This window comes from Calonectris borealis, chromosome 4 (assembly GCF_964195595.1).
Source record: "Calonectris borealis chromosome 4, bCalBor7.hap1.2, whole genome shotgun sequence".
Lineage (NCBI taxonomy): Eukaryota > Metazoa > Chordata > Aves > Procellariiformes > Procellariidae > Calonectris > Calonectris borealis.
Window position 1 is genome coordinate 84,531,884 of NC_134315.1, and position 12,271 is coordinate 84,544,154.

At 42.7% G+C, this 12,271-nt stretch overlaps 1 long non-coding RNA gene across 2 annotated transcripts in view; it reads right to left on the reverse strand.

Moving 5' to 3' along the window:
* LOC142082325 (uncharacterized) overlaps nt 1-12,271 on the reverse strand; it is a 63,480-nt gene extending 51,209 nt beyond the window's left edge. The window contains exons 1-4 of one of the 2 annotated variants that reach the window (XR_012673666.1): nt 12,142-12,271; nt 11,424-11,532; nt 4,923-5,004; nt 621-838 (exon numbers count right to left, since the gene is read on the reverse strand). This is a non-coding gene — a long non-coding RNA (uncharacterized LOC142082325). The remainder of the gene's footprint in view (nt 1-620; nt 839-4,922; nt 5,005-11,423; nt 11,533-12,141) is intronic. The other variant, XR_012673667.1, reaches the window with a different exon arrangement.

Genomic DNA, 12,271 nt, shown 5'->3' on the forward strand with positions numbered 1-12,271 from the left:
AAAGCATAGCTGAACTCTACCTAGCAAGCCAGAGTTGACTGGAAGCTGACAGGGTCTTAGAGATACAAATGTGGGGGAATGCATCTGTTTGCTTCAAGCTTCACAGTTGCCTCAGGATCTACCCAGTGCTCGGTAAGAAAAATTGTGAAGATTTTGCAGCTAAGAAGTTCAAGTTTCCGGGCCGTTCCTCCCACTGGAATCGACTAAGGCAGAGGCAGGCAGCTTTTTATTTTCCATATGTTATGGGAACCTTTTATTAGCATGTCCCCAAGAAATGAAATCCGGAAAACATTTCATATTTGGAAATTAATTCTTAAAGTCCCCCCATGTCATCCAGGAAAAAGACGGAATCTGATTTTCAAGTAAAATACAGGAGAAAGAATAGAGAAAGAATAAGCAGAAGTGACACAAGACACAGGTAAGAGCCCTCACCAGCATTTAGTTACCTTTCTCAGAATAATTCTGCAAGAGAGACTGCCTAGAACAAACAGATGGTGTTTTTCAAACTAAACGCATAATGAAAAACGAACTGTACAACTGATGAGAGGACAATCTGTAGAATACAAGACAATATGCCACTGTAGGTTAAACAGTTTAAGCCCTTCCACCCAGTAGCTTACCACTCCACCCTTTGCGCTGAGCGCTCTGCTGACAATTCTCTGTAAATCCCTCTGCACCGGAACAGCTTTGCTATTACTGTTTCTTTGATGCAATGCAGGAAACCTCTCAGAGATTGCCCGCCCAAATGCAGGGTGTTGGCAAACAAATGTTTCGTTGCAGACGTTCAGGGCCTTTGGTTTGGTTGAATTCTTTTTCCCCACTGTCAGGCAACTCATGCCTATTAAAGAAAAGGCACAGAGAAGAGCCAGCAGTAGGTGGTGACAGCAAGATATCGTTCACCCTCCCTCAGAGGCAAGCTGATTCGAGTTCAGCAGTCACATCTCCAGGTTCAGGGTGGGAAACGCTAATACCTCCAGACTATACGGGGCTCAAGGTGTAATTATGTAGGTCATTGGGTGATTACTGTCTCTCACATTTTGTAACCCAAATACAGGACACAAGAACACAGAAACACTCAGAAAACACCATCAAAAAGAAAGGCTGAAAGACAGGCCTCAAGTAACCGTTCTGTGGTTTAGATTAAGGTCAGAGCATGAAGACAAAAAAAAAAAAAGTTGGTTTAGACCCATACAATCCTCCTGCGACTCAGCAAGAGTCAGGCCAGTGTTTTGTTAAAGTTGCGCAACGGACTATTCAGGCCACTCTACCGTGCCCCAGTCAGGACAGGCTGCCACGGCCCCGCAGGCTGAAGCCAGCTGTGTGGACAACAGCCATGGGAGCCAGCTCAAAACTTGGCTTTGCAGGAACTGCAAAGGCTGGACATTAGTGGGAGAAAGGCAGCACATGCAGAAACCAGGCAGGGATAACAGGCGGGCAAAACCACAAGAACCTCGCAATCATAAGAGACCAGCACAGATGGAATTAGTGCAGTAGAAAAAAGCACTGACACAGGGCTTTTGCAAGGCGCTGGACAAAAGGAATTTGAAGTGCAGAAACTACATCTGGCGTTTGGCTCCTTAAGGAAGGAATGCTTTGTCCACTGTAATAAATATATGGGGTTACATGAAAAATATCTAATCCATCAACAAATCTTTTCTTCTGGCTGAAAAAGCACTTTGAACTTCCAAATTTTGATTAATCACCAATAAACAAGAAAGGGTGACACTGGCATGAGAAGTAGATTCAGTTTGCAAAGAAGATACACTGTCAGTCAGCATTCCTGGTGGAACAAGATGAAGTAAGTGAAGGAGCTGGTGGGGGTGGGTGGGTGTGGAGGGGGGCTGGAAGAAAACAGACGAAAGGAATTAAAATCCCAAGAAAGTGAAACTATGAAATCCAAGAGACGGAGAAGGTTCAAAATAAGGTATGATATTCTAAAACAGGGGCTGGAAGTCTTCCAAAGAAGCGTGCAAGGTGTGTGCAGTTAGAGGTGAGAACACTTTTTTTGGAACAGCAAACATTAAACTTCTGCTGCGAGGGGAAGGCTAGCTGCAGACTTGCCAGCTGAGAATGGAGCACAAATTCCGGAGATGGGCAAATTGATCTTCCCCTCAAAACTGTGGGGCACAGTAAATTTTCACTTAGTCTAGAAATCACCAGGTCTAAATTGCTGGTCAGAGACACCACAATTTATTAAAAAAAAAAAAAAAAAAAAAAAAAAAAAAGTAATTTGCCCTAGAAGAACAATAGTGAGAAGGGGATTTCCACTACAAGACGAAATTTGAAGCTATATAGGATTGGCCAAGTCTCCACAGAAGTCCAGAGGGTGCAGTTTGATAGGTTTCTCATCCTGTTACGCAAGACTCATTTTGGAATTGCTTTTATTGCAGAACTACCATACTGGCGGAGTGAAAAAGGAAGATGGTCAACAGTATGTTTACTCAGCAGTTTTACTGACAAAAAGAGCTCCTGACTTGAACTGGCCATGTTTCCAAATTTCTATCACATCCGCTGTAGATGCTAATGCCTACAGTTAGGACCAGTATTGATTGAACAACTTAAATCCCAAGTCTAAGGCTTCCTCCACAAAATAATTTCACCCAGCAGAAGCTTCTAGAAGTTATTAATCTTTTTGTTACTTATTGTATAGAAAAAAAATCCTCGTGGTCAGGATAAATCATACCTCCTTGAATCAAAATCCTGGGACAACCTCCCAACAAGCTACAAACTGCAATGCTACGATCTCAGTATTATTCACAAATCCAAGCACGATCATGACAGCGACAGTACCTTGCCTAACTAGCACTGCTGTGCTAACCGCTCCACAAAACAGTCTGGCATTGACCCTCCAAAAAGTTATGTTGCTAGGACAGTAGCAGATGGCCCTGTAAAGTAATTATTCATCAGACCTGGAGATCTAGGTGGCTAAACAAGCATCGACAGTATTTCAGCAAGTCAATGGATTCTAGTTGCATAAAATACATCCCATATCTGCATGTTGACACTTGAAGCGGCTGCTGGAGAAGCTCAACAGATCTTGGGGAGAGTGAGCCTCTGCAGAATGAAACACAGTACAGGAACCAGCATATGCCATTGCTATTAAGAATTTACTGAACATCAGTCAGTAAGGTTATAAACCATGCCTCGGGACAGCTTGTGTTTGGGCTTTGCCCAGCACCGTAACATAACGATACTAGTGTAAAATGTGTGCAAACAAAATCTGAATACATCCTGTATACTTTTACTTCCTTCTTCCTGCCAAATCAAAACCAACGTTCACTATACTTGCAAGCAGAACACCAGAGCCAAAATTTAATTTGCGCCTCACTCTGCCACGTGGGCTCTGAAGAAGTTTGTAGATAGCATACTGTAACTGGAAGCAGAAAGGCATGCTTAAAAACAAGCACAATCCACTATGTGAACACCTCGGCTCTATTCTCTTTCATTGAAAGGATCTAAGTATAGCCTGTACTTCCCTCACAGCTTCTAGACAGTCAACCTCCACCATCTTTCCTCAAGTACTAACTTGTATTTAACACAGCTCAGCTGCTCTTACTAAAAAGTAAGAGTTGTCCGTGCAGGTGTCACATCTTTGTGTGAAAGGCTTTTAGTCACCCAACACAAATAACGAAGAGCGAGTGACTTGTCAAGAAATCTGATGCTGTGAAAGCTTTATGTTTGAATTATCCATAACCGATAAACAAATGCACAGCAATCCGGGCTGGATCATGGCTGACTAAGCCAGACATTGCCTGCAGCACACCAGTAATCAAGCCAAAAAACGCATGTTTGCTGACTCGCTGAATTCCTGTTGTCAAAACTCTATCAACTCCTCACTGTCTGCTAATTCCTTTTCCAGAAAGTTAAGACAGGTGGAGTCCCTGTTCTCAGGCTCCTATTGTGAGAGGAAGAGTGCACAAGGCTGCTCCTCTGGGCTTTCTCTGATACTTCACCTCTGGCAGCAAAGACTGTCATTCTACAAAAGAGAAGCAATTTACGTAAACACTACTCACCATTAACACAATTTTAACAAAAAGAGAGCCAAAGGGAACAGGCATTGTTGTAGCTGGTTCATACTGAACACTGTAGCTTCACCCACTCCTACTTAGGCCTAGGTAAGATTAACACACACACACACAAAAAAAAAAATGTGGTTTTTGCATACCCAAATCTTTCCCTGAAGTTAGCAGGAGACTAGATTGAATAAAAAACATGGGAAAGAGCTGTAAATCTATATACACACACTTGACTTCTTGGCAGGCCAAATGCTATAGAACAATTTCCTTACGTTGAAAAATTCTCATAATACTATTCCTGCTTGGAGGAAAGGATGAAGGAAAGCGTGCAAATGTCTTCTGACACTAAAATGACTATTAAAAGAAACAGAATGAGAAGCAAATGGGTAATGCTGGATCAATAAGGTCTACAAGAGAGAGTTCTCAGTGAGAAAAACTGAGTATAGTTTGTTTCAAATGATGTGTACCATGAATACAAGTCAGGGCCGACCAGATGGAAAGTGTGCTGATGGAACTAGCAGCTCCAGTAGAAAAATGAGAATTCAAACAAACTGAAAAACTTCACTAGACAGTAATGATTTTGTCAAATTCAAGCATATATTCAAATGCTAACGGCAAACTGTTTATCTAAACTAAACTACTCTGATCTCACAGCAGAACAGCATTTGGAGATAAGTGAAATGATTCTTTTCAATGTCGTGATCAACTTAATTTTATGAGAATTTTGACTAGTTAGAAGAAAACCAAAGGTAAAAATGCTGAATTCAAGCAAATCAGAAGTTGCTTTTTTTCAGTAGACTGTTTTCTAAAGAATTCCTCCAGCTAGCTTACTCTTCTGCCTGCTCTGTGTAATCCTGACACCAGCACTCACTAGCAATTTTAAGGAAGAAAAACCAGTGTGCTCACGTTTGTTGGCGTAATTTTCAGCACGGTCTGCTTGCATATTCCTGTACCCTGGGTGTATTGAGGCTATCTGAAGTCAAGCAACCTGAAAATATGAAAAAGGGGGGGGGGGGGGGAAAGAGAGAAATACAAGATAACGGGGAAGATAACCATTGACAGTAACCTCAGTGGCGATCACATTTATCAAAAAAGTTACCGACGTTTTCCCTCTAAACACCTCCCTTTAACAAGCTGAAATGAATACTTATCCCTCTTGCTGTTTTGTATGCTATTTTGGATAATGCACTGAGAATTAAGCAAACTTATCAATATTATTTTTTCCTTCCTTTCAACTAAATAGCAGGCATTTTTTCTTGCCAGGACCAATGTAATTGATTTTACTGCAGAGTCCAAATATGCTGAAGAATGAACCTGCACAGAGCACTCCAAGTGCTTTAAGAAAGTATTCCGTGAGATGGCAGCTTTATTATCTTCTAGGGTATAAGTCAAGCACGACTTCTTCATTTTTCCTTCATTGCAACACAACCAATGAAAGTAACATAGAGGATTAAAGTGTGAGTGTCGTAAGAGAAGACTTCAAAGATTTTGTGATGATTCCAACAAGTGTTCTCATTTTTTACATGGTCACCAGTCTCGTGTCACTGCTTTCTCAACTTATGTCATCACTTCAACCAAAAGACCACAACTACCCAAAGCACACTGTCAAAAATTACTCGGCTCCACTGAACCTGAAAACTTAGTTGGATTGAAATTGCCTTAACCTAGGCTTGGGGTTTCTGTTTGTTGTTTTGAGGTTTTGGGTTGGGTTTTTTAGTGGGTGAATAGCTCATTTTTTAATTGGGCGAATAGTTCATTTTTTAAGAGACTCATATTTCCTTAACTTCCAACTATTTGCAGATGTAACAAACTGTTATGTATTTATTTTGAAACAGCTCGTTTCCCAATTGAGGGAAATCTTTGCTATCAGGCTTAAAGTGTAAGGATGAAAGGACTTTGTTTTCACAGCTTCTCTGAGGGAAGCAAAAACTTCATCTTAGTTAACAATGCCCTGAAACAAAACATGCATTTTACTGCTCATAAGCTGCTGAGCTTGAACTGAAAAACACTGTTTTAACTTTTCAAACGGAAGAAAATCCCACTTTTTTTATCAGTCTTTTGAGCATGCTCCCTGGAGAGCCCCACATATTTCTACCCACCACTGCAAAATATTACTACCTAGAAAATATCAGCACAACAGCAGCATATTGCTGGCTCTGCATCCCATACTTAGATAACACCACTGGAACAACCATCAACTGTTACAGGATATGCTGTATCATGCCTGTACAAGGCGCTAGCAAAGTGTAAATCCTGCTGTCAGATTTCAGCCCAAGCAGCAGCAGCCAGCTACGTATTCAGTATAATTACACCTGAATTAATGTGCAAACCACAGAACCAAGATCTACCCCAGCAATCACAAAACCTGCCTGCTTCTGGCAGAAAAGCAGGACCTAACAGCCTACAGCAAGAGATCCACTCCACCTTCTGAACAAAGAGTTGCTCCTGATGTTTTTACAGATCCAAAGGCAAGAACCTGCAGGATGTTTGTAAGACAGAGCATTTTCAGCTGCTGGTAAAGCCAAGAAAAGCTCTTCATGCCTTTCGGGAGTGATGATAGCCTCAAAGGCTTATCAGCTGAACAGCTATGTGGGGGTGGAAGGAGTCACCCAATTGTAATCTTTTTCCAGGATCGCACCTCCCATTAAAAAGCCTGGGGGTTCTTCCCCCTTAGTGGGGGGAAAGCAGAAATTGCTTGAACAATTTGCTCTCTGTCCTCAAAATGAACCCCTCTTGCACGTTAGGCATAAAATACGAAAACCAGTCAGTCCACGACCAGCCAGTCAATTTATGCGCTTTTTGAAATTGTTGTACGGCCAGGAGTCACACCAAGTAAGATCCCATTAGCTATCTCAGAAATGGTAAGTTGGCACTTGAAACTGAAAAATGGAGAAATGATTACCAAATGAACGGATGTCAAAGCCAATCCTTTATATTTGTTAAGGTAATGCTTGAGTAATACAAACACATTCCTTTGCAGCTATTAACAGTATGTTTGTTCATGCTCTTATTGTCACCAATGAGCATAGGTAAAGAAGAACCTCTAACTCTGCTGAGGGGAAAAGGACAGACCTAAGGACTCCAGAATGTTAAAATCAGGTGAAGATCCAGGAAGACAGATAAGAAAAAACTGGCCATCAGTTGCTATAGATCTTAAATGCAAATGTTAACATCTCAAAAAGTATTAAAGAAACAAGCGCACAACAGTGTGTGATGTGTGCCACAATGCAGTTGACAAAACTGAGTTGAGGTCCTTCGTAACACAAGTTGAACAATGGCACACTTGTATTTCTTACATGTTCAGGTATTATTTACAAGGGAATATGGACTGGAAACAGTTCAAAAATAGAGAAATGCACAAGGAAATTCAAGGAAATAAAACATCTGATTGATAGTTATAAAACATCTTTTGCACAAAACTTTAGTATCATATTGAAATTTGGCTACAACCTCCAGCAAATCTTCCCCGAGATTGAAAAGCCACAGTATTGGCTCTCTGAGAGCAGAGATGATTATATGTTGGTACGTCATGACAGAGCTGGATCCGCAGGAGGAGTCATAGGTGCTAGGGAATAGCACCCTATCATAGCTAGGGAATACTATGAAACATAGTATTGCTGTAGAAAAAAAGGTAACATAATAATAAAGATAAGAGGCGATATCAGCAGTATATACCCTCTGACTGTAGACCCTAGTAGGTAGCAGTGACTTGACATTTTTCTAGCTCTCTCTTACAAATCAGAACATAATTCATTACTTATGAAATCACTGGAGGAAACACCTGACTTGTTAGGAAACACCCCTGCCCCTTCAGAGATTGCCCATGTTAAAGAGTTTCTAGGCCATGGTAAAAAGTTGACATAAGACTTGTATCTGGGACATACCCTCCAAACTCATTTTTGTGCAGTTAGGAAAAGTCCTCACTTGTTGAAATGAAAGAAACGTTGTCTCTTGTTTAATTGCCTTTTAGCTTTTCTGGGCCTGCCGCCAGTGAATGCGTGCTCTCGCTACAGATGCCAACCCAAATACCTGCTGTGGAAAGGCAAGCAGCCAAAGCAGGCAACAAAGCAACGGCATCACTTCCTGCATTTAATGAATTAACAACTGGATAACATAAAGAAGATTAAGTCATGTGGCTAGTAATACTCTGTATGCATTTCCTTAGGGCCTGCCTAAACTGGGACAGCTTTCCACGCTCCGGTAACCCCGAGGCCCACGCTAAGGACACTGAGGGATTTCAGAGTACCTTCAGACAGCAGCTCCTACCAAAGAACCTAAGCACGGTGGGTAACTTGAATGGTAACTTCAACGAGGCAAATGCAAACACTTTGGTGCGTTCTGTCATAGCTATATTGACACCACCACTCATGATAACTAGTTTAAACTTAACTCAAGCACATCTGTACCACCTGCAGCCAATGCATGACAGACTTACCGATAATGAAAGAGATATGGCAGCAGGCAGGGAAGAACACAGCTTTCTAAATTCTGGCTGACATGATGCTATCTGTTTCCTGTCTTTTCCTTACTTTCAAAAGGAAATGTGCTAAAGGCGGTGAGGGGAGCGGGAGGAAAGGGTGAAATCCAGGAGAGTTCATCTACAGTTCAGCCTTGTTGCTGCTGTCATCTGGACTGAAGACAGCCTACCCACACTCACATGGAAGGTAGCTAGAGGCGATCTGCACGTCTGCAGGTACAAAGCCTTGCTCAGGCAGATGGTCTTGCCTTCTGAAATACTCCTGACATACCCATTTCCCTTCTGCCAGGCCTGTTTGCTGAGTACTGACTCACAGGGTCAAGTTCTGTAATGCCTACTGCATCTCAGCATGTTCAAGACCTCCCTGACTACTGCTCATCTCAGCACATCCCTCTGCTGCAGAGCTGACTGCCGAGTTTCACACATTGTTGCTCCGCATCCAAAACAGCCTCATGCTTCAGACCCCAGGAGACAACTTCTGGAATTTCCTCCTCAGTAACCACTGTGGAATGAGACTGACAGTTCAGATATTGTGAACAGTCATCCAAGGATAAAAGCGACCACTGCCACGTAAACTGTCCTTACTCATGTGTACTGTCCAAGAACAACACGTAATCTGACTGTGTGTGAGTGACAATTTCTTACACAACAGATTTGCTCTCCGTGTTTATTCAGAGCTGGGTCTGCTAACTATAGTTTCAATGATCTGCACTGGATTATCTGTGCATCATCCTAACTGTTTATTGCCTCAGTTTGCTACAGCTGGGCAAATCCTTCTTCCTGGTAATACAGCGTAAGCCTCAGTTTTGCTGTTCGGCTTGCGAGGACTATGTTTAGGAGAAAAGTAGTTACGGACACACAGAATGTGTCCATTATATGAAGGCAGAATAGGGCACCTGATTCCCATAGATTAAGGTCACTCGAGTGTGTATCTTCCTATCAACATAGTAATGCATATCTGCAAAGAAAATCTGCATTCATTAGTGCTGTCCTGCAAAGAACATGGCACCTCCTTGGGGTAGCCGTACCTGGAACTTACAGAGCAATGCTCGTGGTGCTATAGCCTGGAGGAAACGGTGACTCCATCCCTATGATCTCAAGGGATCCCAGGGATGGTTTCTAACTTTTCTGCTTAGTGGTTGCCCCTAAGCACCTGTGGGCAATTGTCCATTCTTAACAGCTGTGTTTCTTACGGTTTTCTTAAAGAATCTCTCTAGTTTTCAACGAAAGTGTGCCCCTGCCGCTCCCTGGCTCCAACCTCTTCAGTTGCCTCTCTACTGGCTTCAATAAAAACCATACATCACTATTTATGGGGGCCTACTACTGCTATTACTACTTAGAAGGGCGAGTCAGGCTGCAAAAATAGAGCCTGGAAGAGCACCTCTGCTACAAAGTTTTGTCCTGAACACAGAAGCCCGAGTTACATCATGCATCAGCTTTATGCACAATTTCATATACACAGCAGTGGAGAATTCTTTTTCATTAAAAATAATTAATTACTTTTCAACTTAAAAAAAAAAGAGAGATGGCGTATGACTCACGGGAAGGTAACAGGCCCAGGTTTAAAGATGTATGCTTCTTCCAATCTACTCAGTGTACCACCCTCTGGACTCCCGCACAATCTCTATGTCCTCTAGTAGACTACAGTCCACAGTTGCTTCTCTTGTAACCTCTCCATTTCTCCCCAAGGCCATGTAACAGCACAGGAGGTAGCTAACTCCAGGCTATGCACTGGCTGCAAGCAGGAACACCGGGACTGGCCAGTTGGCAAGGGGGAAAGGGCACAGCTTATGCTGCAGATTTTCTCTCAATGGCAATGCTGGTCTGGCATTCTCTCTCCCTCCATTCAACATCGACCCTCCACAAACTTGTACTAACTTGGTTCATATCCCTTGATAGCCCTTGGTCAAATCTTTCTGAAGTTGGCCAAACGATACAAACTTTCCTGGAGGGGTGAAACTGGGGAGGGGGGGCAATGACAGAGCAAGACAGAGAGATGTCTTGATCATGTAATTTCCTTCTAAGACCAAGCTACAAGCCAACAGCTTCCAAGGAAGTCATTACCAAACTGCAATTGGAAAGGGGTGCAAATTAGTCATTAGATATTGCCTGATAACATGGGGCAATCACCATTTGCTTATGACATACCATCTTCCCGCACGGCTGATCTCCCGAGAGACTAAACCAGCAGCCGTATGAACTATCTGACCTATAGACAACAAAGCTCAAGAATGAGAGTCTCTGCGTACCACTAGGTTGCCACCTAATTAAATTCTCACTGAGACTGATTCACATGCTACATCTTCCCTGTTTTGAGTCCTGACTTGGTTTTGTTTTCAGACAGTAAATCTTCTAATGGGATTACTGTACTGTGATCCATGTCATTTCAAAAATCACCTTATTTCGCTTTCCATCTTGGCATCCCTGCCAGTCTAGTTTTACTTACATTTAATTCCTGTTCTGTCCTGTTAATGTCATATAATACAATGATTACTTGGCTTGTCTCTAAAAAAAAGGAAATATAACCTACATACTTTAGTTACAAGAAGCTACCTCTGTGCTCACAGTCTTCTTGTAAGGAAACAATGACAATTTTCCCCTGAAAATTGACTGAAGTCAAGCCAGTTCAAAACAGTCACTATAACATGCTTGGTTTCAAGTCATTCTAATAATGATTCATAAGCAGATCTCTTCTTCACAAACCAGGAATGTTTCACTGACATCTGACTGGTTTTATCTGATTTTGCATTAGCGCTTAAAGTTTCAGATGTATATTCTACAGCAAAGAAATATTTATTAAGTAAATAAAGATTAGCAAGTTGCAGAGGGTGGGAGATCTAAGAACACGCTTGCGAATCCTAAATTCCTGCATAGCCGTTAACATGTCGTAAGTCAAAGCAACACATGACACGCGGTACAAAAAAACTGACCTAGAAGCTTCGGGGATACACAAGGCATTCGAGCTGTTGGGGCGAGACACATGGCAGCCTAACCCAGGGACTCTCTGATTTCCTGAACTCCACTCATGTTCACAAGTACCTGTGGAAAAGAGAAAAAGGACTGGCTGCAAAAAAAGGATATGCAACATCGTATTTCATACCGAAACTAATTACAAAAGCAAGTGCTTTGACCATAACTGAACTAAACCTACGTGTAAATAAAGCTCAGAAAAATTGCATCTAATTTTCTTTAAAAGCTCACAGAAAACTGCTTTTTTGCTGCTTTATAACAAAAATTAGGAAAATGCCTTGACAGTCATGAAGACAAAGAGAGTGACCTATCTGTGCAGAGGAGTGGAATAGAAGGCTTGTATTAGTGGAGTGTAGGTATGGAAATTTGAGTGTCTCCTAGTTGCAGGAAAAACATATTTGTAGTTTTTTCAAAAGGCAGGTGAAGAAAGGGGTACTCAGGGGAGCAACCCCCACTGGATGAGAGCACATAGTTGCACGGGGTTAGCCGACAAGGTAAGCTCCAGAGCCCAAACGCTCTTTCGGCTCAGCACTCCACACCGAGACTAACTGAAAGCAGAGATCCCCTACAAAAGAGCCTCAGCTCCTTCCAGAGAATGGGGCGAGTCTCCTCGAGATCCCACGCAGACCCTGAGCGATCCTCGGGACTGTGCAGCGCCATGCTTCCCTTCCCCCGCACCTGAAAGAGCCGCTGTGCCGGGAGCCTCTCGGGGCAAGGAGCAGCCCCGCTCCTCCCCTTGCCCCGCTCCTTCAGCACCCGACACCCGGCGGTGGAAAGGGGCCAACGGGGCTTCCGGCCCGGCCCGGCC